This window comes from Microtus ochrogaster, chromosome 8 (genome assembly GCF_000317375.1).
Source record: "Microtus ochrogaster isolate Prairie Vole_2 chromosome 8, MicOch1.0, whole genome shotgun sequence".
NCBI lineage: Eukaryota > Metazoa > Chordata > Mammalia > Rodentia > Cricetidae > Microtus > Microtus ochrogaster.
In genome coordinates, this window is record NC_022015.1 from 15,034,587 (window position 1) to 15,045,320 (window position 10,734).

The window sequence follows — 10,734 nt, forward strand, 5'->3', positions numbered from 1 at the left end:
CCTTTCAGACAAAATACAAAAAGTCTTTTTTTTGTATAAAGTCTCTGCAGTTGTCATTAATTCCTTCTCATCATGAAGTTACAGGCTGTTTATAGTCATTTTCTTTAAGGCATCTGAGTATAAACAGAAAATCAGCTTGCTCTATTTTCAGAAAAAAACAACAACGCTGCTACCCCCGCCCTTCATGGGGGAGTTTACAGTTTTTACCTTCCTTTATCAGGGCTGCTGTCATTTAAACCACAAGTATCCTTCACTCTCAGGAGATGAGCTGCCAACTCAGACTCCCCAGCCGTTAATTCAGTCACAAAGTCTCCCGATGACCAGTTTTCATGTCCTATTTTCTTTTCTTCTTTTATATTCAAGGCAGAACCACTAATTAAAAATCATAAAGGATAATACATTCCAATAATTCTATGGACTGAAATTATGAAAACAATGCTATAAAATCCAATGCTTCTCATCCTACTTTACTTACTAATTGAAAGAAGTTATAAAGTAGCAGCTGAAGATGAGGAAACGGATCCTTCTTGCTTAAAGACAGACGCCAGGCAGGCCTGGTGCAGACAGAGCTATATGCAAGAGCTGACTCAGGAAAACTCTGGTCTGAGAGCAAGGGTTTCCAGGAGACACAGACTACAGAAGAGCCCAGCAGGAAAAGACGAGGGAGAAAACCACTTTTTTTTTTTAAAGATTTATTTATTTATTATGTATACATATACAGTATTCTTGGTATTCTGTCTGCAGGCCAGAAGAGGGCACCAGATCTCATTACAGATGGTTGTGAGCCACCATGTAGTTGCTGGGAATTGAACTCAGGACCTCTGGAAGAGCAGTCAGTGCTCTTAACCACTGAGCCATCTCTCCAGCCCCCAGAAAACCACTTCTTAAGTAGAATGTAAATGCCAAGATAAGAACGGGTAGATCTCCCAGTTTGGAATTGGGGGTGTTTGTAGAAACCTAGTGCAATGGAAATTCCCTGGAATCTATGAGGCTGACCCTAGCGAAGTCTCCTAGTAAGGGGGATACGGAACCCGAGCTGACTATCTTCTGTAACCAGGTAAGCCTTCCAGTGGACGGACTGGGACATCAACCCAGTCACAGAATCTTTGATCTACAATCTATCCTGCCTACAAGATGTGCTGGGGGTAAAGGTGGCACAGCAATAGTGGGAGTGGCCAGTTAGTTACTGGTTCAACTTGAGGCCCATGCTATAAAAAGGAGCCCATGTCTGACTTTGCCTGGAGGTCCAGAGGTCTGGATAGCCTGGAGACCAAGGAGAGAACCAAAGGCATAAAAAAAGTTAATGAAATGATTCCTAATGATATTCTTCTATGATGGAGCCCAGCCCAATTGTCATCAGAGGCTTCACCCAGCAACTGATGGGAGAGGATGTAGAGACCCAGAGCCAAACTTCAGGCAGAGCTTGGGGATACCTGAGGAAGAGGGGGAGGAAGGAGCCGGAAGGGTCAAGACACCACAAGGAAATGGCCCACAGAATCAACTAACCAGGGCTCATAGGGGGTCACAGAGACTGAAGCGACAGTTATAGAACCTGAACGGGTCTGCGCTAGGCACTCTGCATATATGTTATGGTCATGCAGCGTGGTGTTCTCATGGGATCCTAATGGTGGGAGTGGGGGCTGTCTGTGACTCTTTGCCTGCTTTTGAGACCCTTTCTTCCTACTGGGTTACCTCATCCAACCTTAATATGAGAGGACGTGCCTAGTCTTATTGTGACTTATTATGCATGTTTAGTTGATATTCCTGGGAGGCCTGCTCTTTTCCAAAGAGAAATGGAGGAGGAGTGGATCTGGGGAAGAAGGGAGGTGGGGAAGAAACTGGGAGGAAAGGAGGGAGGGGAAACTGTACTTGGGATGTAATATATGAATAAATAAAAAAGAAAGAAAGAAAACTGATAAAAATTATGAACACTTGAAAAGAAAAAATAAGAAAAAGGGAAAAAAAAAAGCAAACTGGCAGTTAGTGATTTTCTGGAAACTTGTGGAACAAAAGTGAGTAACCAGAAATGAACGCCACACCAACCTTGAATACTTCACTGAACACCGGACCTCCCGGTCTATGAGCAATGACCCTTGGACATGGGAGAAATTACTAGACTGGGGCTACAATTTTGGTTTTATTTTTTTAAAAATACGATTAACTTAAGTGGCGATAAAAAGTTACATGAAAGAGGAATTGGGCAGTGGCCCAGAGGTTCAAGTCCTGCCAGCACGTGCGAGGACTGCAGCTCAGATCCCTAGAACCTGTAATTCCAGGTGGGCTTGGAGGGCTGCCTGTAATTCCAGCTGCTGGAGGTGGAGGCAGGGAAGCCCCAGAGAAAGATGTCTTGAAAACTAGACTAGCCATAACTGCCATATCCAAGAGCTCTGGGTTTGACTGGGAGAGCTGCCTAAAAATTGTTTACCAAATGAGGATGATTCCTCACACCAATTTCTGTCTTCCATACTTATGCACAGACACTTGTAAGAAAAGTATCACCACACACATGTGCTACAAGTACAAAACATGCATACATATGCATGTACAATCCCTCCCCTACAGACAAAAATGGAGAAAGAAAAACAAAATAAAACATTTAACAGGAAAGAAGAAGGAAATAGCTTGTGCAAAATTTTGCTTTTAAAATATTCAAATACTCATAGAGTGGACAAAAACTTTTCCAATTATACATCTGATAGAGGATTAGTATCTAGAATATATAAAGATCTAAAAAAAACCCTGAATATAAAGAAAACAAACAATTAAAAAATGGGTACAGAACGAAAAGGAGAGTTCTCAAAAGATGAAACACAAAAAATAAGAAACATTTCAAAATGCTAATTAGAACTATTTTAAGATTTCATCTTACCCAAGTCATAATACCCAAGATTAACAAAACAAATGATAGCAGATGTTGGTGAGGATGTGGAGAAAGAGGAACACTTATCCATTGCTGGCCAGAGTGCCAGCTGGTACAACAACCAAGGAACTCAGTGTGGTCATTCCTCAAATGGCTGAAAATCAACCTGCCTCAAGATCCAATTACATCACTTTGGGCATATACTACAGGACTTACATCCTACCACAGAGACACTACCCTACTCATGGTCATTGATGCTCTATTCATAACAGCCAGAATGTCCAGTAAGTGGTGAATAATGAAAACGTGTCACATTTACACAATGGAATATTACTCAATTGTTAAAAAATGAAATTATGAAAATTGCAGGTAAATGGATGGAACCAGAAACAATCATCCTGAGCAAAGTAGGTAGGCTTGGTAACTCTTATATGTGAATATTAGCTTTTAAACTTTAAATATTTGTATTTAATTTAGAGTAACCACAATGATTTCTGCCCTCTCACTGGTCCTTTATGGTGTGCACGAGTGTGATCACTAGTCACATTTTCCTGTATAATTGTTAATCTGGGTGTGGTAGTTCACACCTGTAATCACAGAACTTGGGAGGTCGATGCACAAGAATTTCTGCAAATTAGAAGTCAGCGTGGGCTACAGACAATGTGGGCCTTGCCTCAATTTTTAAAAAATTAAGTTTTAATATAAAAATATGATATATAGGAAATCTCGAATGAATACTACCTTCAAAAATTACTTATCCATTTCATTTGGAGACAGTGATATTACTTTTTTTTAATACATGTTTTAATCCTAGTTATTATTTTTATACAAAATACTTACCAATGTGATCAGAAAACTGTATGATTACTTATTTGTTTTTATAATGCCCAGATATCTCAAGTACAAGTAAAATTTGTTATTCTAAATTATAATTTTATAGAACAAACATAATGTCCTCTTGTGCAATATCACATTCTTACCCATCCTGCTCTTCGCTGTTGGTACTAGGAGACTGCTGGGAGCCAGACGTCCCATTCTTCCTTGTTAGAGGTGATCCACTGTCACCATGGTCAAGAGCAGCAGTGCACAGGCTCTCTGATGCTTCCCCCCCGTCCCATCCCTGCTTCCTTTCTTCTTCAACCTGTAACGAAGGCTTGAGACAAAGGATAGCTGCTGACTTTTCCACAATTAACATCGACTGTCTTATTTTATTTTCATCACCTGACTCTTGGTTTCAAGTAGTGGACACAAGTGCTGGGTGGGTAGTATGGGACTGTGGAAAGCGAGGTGCCTTTCAAACAATAGGAGCCATGATCCACAGCAGCCTTTCCCGCCTTCTCTGAATAAGAGAACCTCCAAGAAAGCCTCAGAGTGATTCACTCAGTGCTCTTATGGGGCATTACCTGCTTTGTGTGTAAGTAAGTAGCCTTTTTTAAAAATTCAACTTTTGGATTCATTATCTTTTCTACAACTGTGAGTCTAGGCAGGTGACCAACTTTCCAAGGCCTGATATGGCACCCCTGCCCCAGGAATTCATCTCTCATATCACCCTTTCTGCTTTCTCCACAATTGCACCTTCAAAAAAGATTTTACTTTTGCCTTATTCATTTAACAACTGCCAATTAGTCTTCTCTCAGCCAAGTGTAGGTTCCACGTGGCTTGCCTACTCTTGTTCACTGGCCTTCCCCAGCTCATGACATATATCGAGAACTTTGTAATTATTTGATTAATTAGTAAGATCCCATTAGCTGTTTCATTCAGGTTAAGACTTAAAGGAGCTACGAGGGGGAAGTGATCAGCCTTGACAGGAGGGGAGGAGGCTCAAAGACACTACCTAGGTAAATGCCAAAGCTTTTAAAATAAAAACATGGAAGACCCAGGAACAAACAGGTTTCTGAGGACTGGATCCAAAGGTGTGTTTCATTTTGCATGTAAAATATCTAAGTAGAGGGCTGGAGACAGGGCTCAGTGGTTAAGAGCATTCGTAGAGGGAGCAGGCTTGGTTCCCAGTACTGAGAGGGCAGCTCAGAACTTCCGTTAACTTCACTTTCCAGGGGATCTGTTGCCCTCTTCTGGCCCCTGTGGGCACTTAAACTAGTGGTTTATCTTCCAAAGCCGTCCAATCTAGCATTGGGTTTCTTACTCCGAATGGAACCATTGTTTTAAATGCTGTTCACCTGTTTTGGCGCACTCTGCAAAGACACTTGGACCCCATGTTTAGTCAGTCCCTGTGAAAATAATGGGACTGGGAGAGATGTGCCCAGATTCCTTTTCTGTCATGTTGTGGTGCACATTTTCTGCATATTTCATTTTTATTGCTCGGTAGGTCCTAAATATAGACTCGACATCAGAAACTAAATTATCTCAACCCTTACAGCCATCTGTTTGGGTCCAGGCATCCTCCAGAAAGCAGCAGAGACGCCAATAGCTTATGATTGGATGTAGAACTATCTTTTGCATTCACATTAAACAATGGGCCCAGAATTCCTCAGTACTGATCACCTGGCCCACACAAGGTCTTCAAAGGGCTGAGATAAAACACCATTCTCTTGAAGCATCCTGCTTGTCTCTTCGGGCCCTTCTTTTGCACCCCTCTTGGCTCCGGAAGGTGGTCCGTCACTGCATCTGCTCTTTCACTCTGGGCTTCCACTGGGAAAATGGAAGTTAGTTGTGTTACCTCCCTGCAGGATCAGCTCAATTGGAATTTTAGCTTTTCTGTCTGGACTGATTTTTCTGGTATTTAATATCTGCACACATATGGCTAATTGTAAATCTATTTTTTGCCATTAGGGGCCCAAGCAATTCTTCATGCCATGGGCACAGACGCCACCTTCCCTCTTCTGACACACCTTCACAATCAGCAATGCTTCTTCAGATGAAGTTTTCATGGAGGTCCTTCTGTCTATGTGTTGCTTTTATTGGTTAGTGAATACAGCTGTTCCGGCCAGTGACTTAGCAAAATAGGGCAAGGTGGGAGTTCCTAGCAGATAGAGGAGGAGGAAGTAGGCAGAGTCAGGGAGAAGCCATGTAGCCACACAGGAGACAGACGCCTCCACCAGAGCCTCCCGAAACTTTGCTGGGAGGCCACGACCTCGTGGTGATGCACGGATTAACAGAGATGGGTTAGTTTAGGATATAAGAGCTAGCTAGAAATACATTTAAGCTATTGACCAAATGGTATTGCAAATAATTTAGTTTCTATGTGATTATTTCGGGAGTCTGGGCAGCCGGGAAATGGACAAGCAGCCTCCCCCAACAGTTACGTGACACAGTATATTTTATTACCTAACTTTAAAAAGATTTACTTTTATTATTTTAAAACTTTGCATAGGGGCTGGAGAGATGGCTCAGTGGTTAAGAGCATTGCCTTCTCTTCCAGAGGTCCTGAGTTCAATTCTTGGCAACCACATGGTGGCTCACAACCATCTGTAACGAGGCCTAGTGCCCTCTTCTGGCCAGCAGACATACACACAGAAAGAATATTGTATACATAATAAATAAATATATAAAAAAATTTTGCATATATGTGTGCCTGTGTGTGGAAGGTGCACGTGGATACAGATGTAAGGAGCCCAAGAGAGGGCATGATCCCAGGTGCAAGTTACAGGTGGTTGTGAACTGCCCAGTGTGGATGCTGAGAACCAAGCTGGGCTGGGTCCTTGGGAAGAGCTGGATGTGCTCTGAAGCACTGAGCCAGGTCTCCATGCCCAACCTAACATTTTTTGATATCAAAACATATGATACAATTAAATTTGGATCAAAAAATTACTTGATAATGTGATTGGATTTACCTGAAAAACTTAGAAAGTATGACTTTTACAAGGTTATTTGATGCCTCTTTGGGCAAGAAGCATCACCTACCATTACTTTTTTTTTTTGTTTGTTTTTTTTTTGTTTGTTTTTCGAGACAGGGTTTCTCTGTGGTTTTGGAGCCTGTCCTGGAACTAGCTCTGTAGACCAGGCTGGTCTCGAACTCACAGAGATCCGCCTGCCTCTGCCTCCCGAGTGCTGGGATTAAAGGCGTGCGCCACCATCGCCCGGCTCTACCATTACTTTTGAACTTATCTCTTGATTTGTGTTTATCTTTACAAACCAATGTATCTCAGAACATTGGCGTTCTCTTTTGGCATCAAGTGCCAAGTGTCTGCTTGGGAAACGTTAGAGTCATGTGAGAAGCCAACATTCCAGGATTCTCCAGACTTTATCAAACATAATTAAATCAGAGAAGACAATGTTAACAATCAGGTAAGAGGGAGTCACCACACACCTGATATTGCTTATCTTCATTTCTGGCAGGCTCTTTGTGCTCTTCCTCTGAACACAATTCTAAGCCTGGCTCTGCTGAGAAACATGTGTATAGTTAAAATTAATTACTTAAAACAGTTAAGGCAATAGGTATTATGAGACTGATAGAAAATAATAACTGATAAACAATGTTTTTCTTTTCATTTTCTAAATTAAGAATTTTTAGCTGAATGTTAAACTTTTGTAGGAAATGCTCCTTATTATCCTAAAATTGGGAAATAATTACAGTTGTCCACAATTTTAACAGTTTTGGAGATATACTAGATGCCGCAAACTCTCTAATAAAGATACTTACTTTCAAAAAAACATTTAAAAATGAGAGAAAAATACAAATTCACATTAAATCTTGTCTATTCTTTGATGATAACTTATAAACAGCCTAGGCAGAATGCTTATCGAAATGACTTCCAATACTCTTATTCCTTTCATGCATTTACCAGTGAACAAACACCTGTCCTTTTATCTGAAATGTTTTTGTCTAGTATTAAAAAATTTCTTTTCTTTTAAATTCAGCATGAAATACTACACAATACTATACTATATACTAAACTAAATATGGTTCTTTCTTTGGTAACCTAGTTAGTTTTCCATTGCTGCAATAAATATCCAAAACAACTTGAGGAAGAAGGGGTTTATTTCATCTCAGTACATTACTGAGAAAGTTTGGATAGAGAGTCAAGTCAGGGACCTACCTGGAGGCAGGAGCTGATGCAGATGCTACTTACTGCCATCCCTAGCCCCCGTAGCCTGCTTTGTTATAGAACCCAGGGCAATTCCCAGGAGTGGCATCACCTACAGTGGGCTTGGCTCTCCCACATCAATCATTAATCAAGAAAATGAACCAAAGACTTTCCTGTAGACCAGTCTGGGGGAGGCATTTTCTCAATTGCAGTTTTCTACTTCTAGATGATTCTAGCTGTGCCTAGTTGACAAAAACCAATGAACACATCTAGAAAAAGAGTTGCTCCTTTCTTTGCAGCTGCTTTCGTTTCCTAACAGTTCTTCATAGCATCTTTATTTACCATCTGAACTGAATTGGAGGAAACAGTAGATAATCTTTGTATAAGATTACTGTATTCAACAATTATTGGGTTTCTGTGAGCTGCTAGGTATGGGAATTTAATCCTTCTACTCCATTTGTGAGAAAAATGAATTAGAAACAAGAAGGAATATTTCTCCATTGGTTTAATAAATTTCTCTTCAAAATAATTTTTATTTTAAAGGTTACCTGGTGTGAATGCCTGTGCATCCCCGACTCCTTTCATTTGATCAGGGAGAGAATCTTTCCCTTTTCTGTTAGGCTGGATGAGATTTGAAACAAGATGGTTAATACATATTGCATGTAACATGATACACATACTTAATAATTCAAGACAGAAGGTAAATGTTATTACCAGCCAATGAAGATATTTCTCCGGATTTTCTAAAATGCAAAGGGAGACACGTGGTCAATTATTCTTAAATACAACAAAACCAGACATACATCTGTGCATTCCTATGACAGAACTAGATCTCTGTGTACTCCTTTGAGAAGGGCTATTACAGGTATCAATCTTTTGCAAATTTGCAGGTAACATGATATATGTTGTAAAGAAAAAGACATAGGAATGTAGGTTCAATAAAACGTGCAGATGACATTTCAGAAGTGAGATTACATTTCCAGTAACCACAGCCAAGAGGAGAGAGAATGCAAACCAGTGTGGCTCTGATGACTGATACAGAGTTGTGGTCTCCCATTAGAACAAATCATGACCTTCAGACAGGAAATGCCAAAGATGATGGTAGGGTATTATGGTGTGTATCTCTAGCACATCACATACTGATCATGTATTCTATTTCTCCTGCAATTTAGAAGATTAAAAGCTTTCTATCACTTTGGCCCAAGATAGAATTCATTTCAGGCTTCCAAATTGTTTCCTTTTTTCATGACCATGTTTGCCACTGAGCCTGGCCCGAAGTTCCTTGATCCACCCCACGCAAGAGTGTTTAAACCACAAGTAGGAGAAAATACATGTTTTCAACACTGACATAAAGTTTTCAGATGGAAAAAATACACTCATTTCCCCAAGCATATCTTAGTAAGTTTCTATACTTTAAAATCAGTGCCATATTTAATAAAAGTAACAAGAGTATCAAAAGAATGTGAATAACTTCATAATGTCTTTTGTATCTGAAATGACTATGGTTTAATATGCCATAAGACAATTTAAAGTATCTTTTTTATTAATCAAACTTGTCTTTTGATGATTTTGTAATGTTCACAATGAGTTCTGACTGCACACAATCTACCTCCTCTCATCCACAGGACTGTACACTCATCCCTATGACTGGACACTGCTGTTAGTAAAGGACTTTTTATGAACCAAATATTTTAATTAAAATGCCAGTCCAATGCTTGAATATTCCAATTAAATTTTGTAAATAATTAATATCAGTGAATCTCTGGCTTTGAAGACTGATATTTGAGATAGGAAAATGAGTGGCTGAGACTTGTCCCAGTCAGTAGCAGTCCTTTCTGATGCCAACATTCTCTGGAGCTCTTATCATACCGAATCCATCTCATGTTAGTAATCTCAACTGGCTCGTCACCCCCTGCCCCCGTGAAAGCCCTGCTCCCCTGAAAACTTCTTCTCCATGTCAAACAGTTCTCTACAGCTGTGGCTTTGTTCCTAATACATTAGAAAGGCATCACTATCACCACTTCTTGTCTACTGAGCAGTAGACTTTAGTCTTATCATATTGTCATATTGATCTGCTACCTTATGAAGACTATGTAATACACACACACATATGGTACATCATAGCTTATGGTACACGTATTTGCCTCTTTCCCCCCACTTAGCCTCTAGGCTTTTTTATTCTTCATTCTGCTTTTCATATTCTTGATTCCTCCCATTCCTCTGGTCTTAGAATCTTGAACAGGAAATATTATTCTTAGAGGGTCCCCCTCAACGGAACCCATGGCTAAAACCAGAGAAGACATAGGACTTAGTATCATCTCATTTCTCCATTTCCTTTCTGTGCATTCAATAGGAAACAGCCCTTGATTGTTAGTAGACACCCGTGGTCGTGTTTGAATAAACATTCCACCAGGTCAAATGGCAGCTTTAACCACACAGCTCTTACCTACTGCTTGGCCATATACTTGTAACATTCCATCAACACCAATGCGAATGAGTGGAAGAGTCTCAGAGACACTCTGTAAAATTTAACACCAAGAGTGATTTGCACAGAGCACTTTTTGAACAGATAAATGCTGTTTCAAAAGGTATTTGATATAAAAATAAAACAAACATATCCCAAAAAGCCAAGATTTTTAATGGGCAATATTAATGCTCTTTAGACCGGCTGCTCCTTTATCTTCAGTGACTCCTGACCGCCATCAATGCGCTCACATGGGAAATACTTATGGATGTGCAGACTGCTCCAGGGTTAACTTCAGTGGCTGCAACTCTACCTCTATCCCTCACTTCAAAGCAGAGGACATAGCTTTTTTTTTGCCCCAAGACAGGGTTTCTCTGTGTAGTCCTGGCTGTCCTGGTCCTATCTCTATAGACCAGGTTGGCCTT

The 10,734-nt window shown here is 40.3% G+C and overlaps 1 pseudogene; it reads right to left on the bottom strand.

The window, feature by feature from the left end:
• Nucleotides 1-4,949: 4,949 nt before the first annotated feature.
• Nucleotides 4,950-5,748, bottom strand: LOC113456518 (annotated as a pseudogene).
• Nucleotides 5,749-10,734: the final 4,986 nt, after the last annotated feature.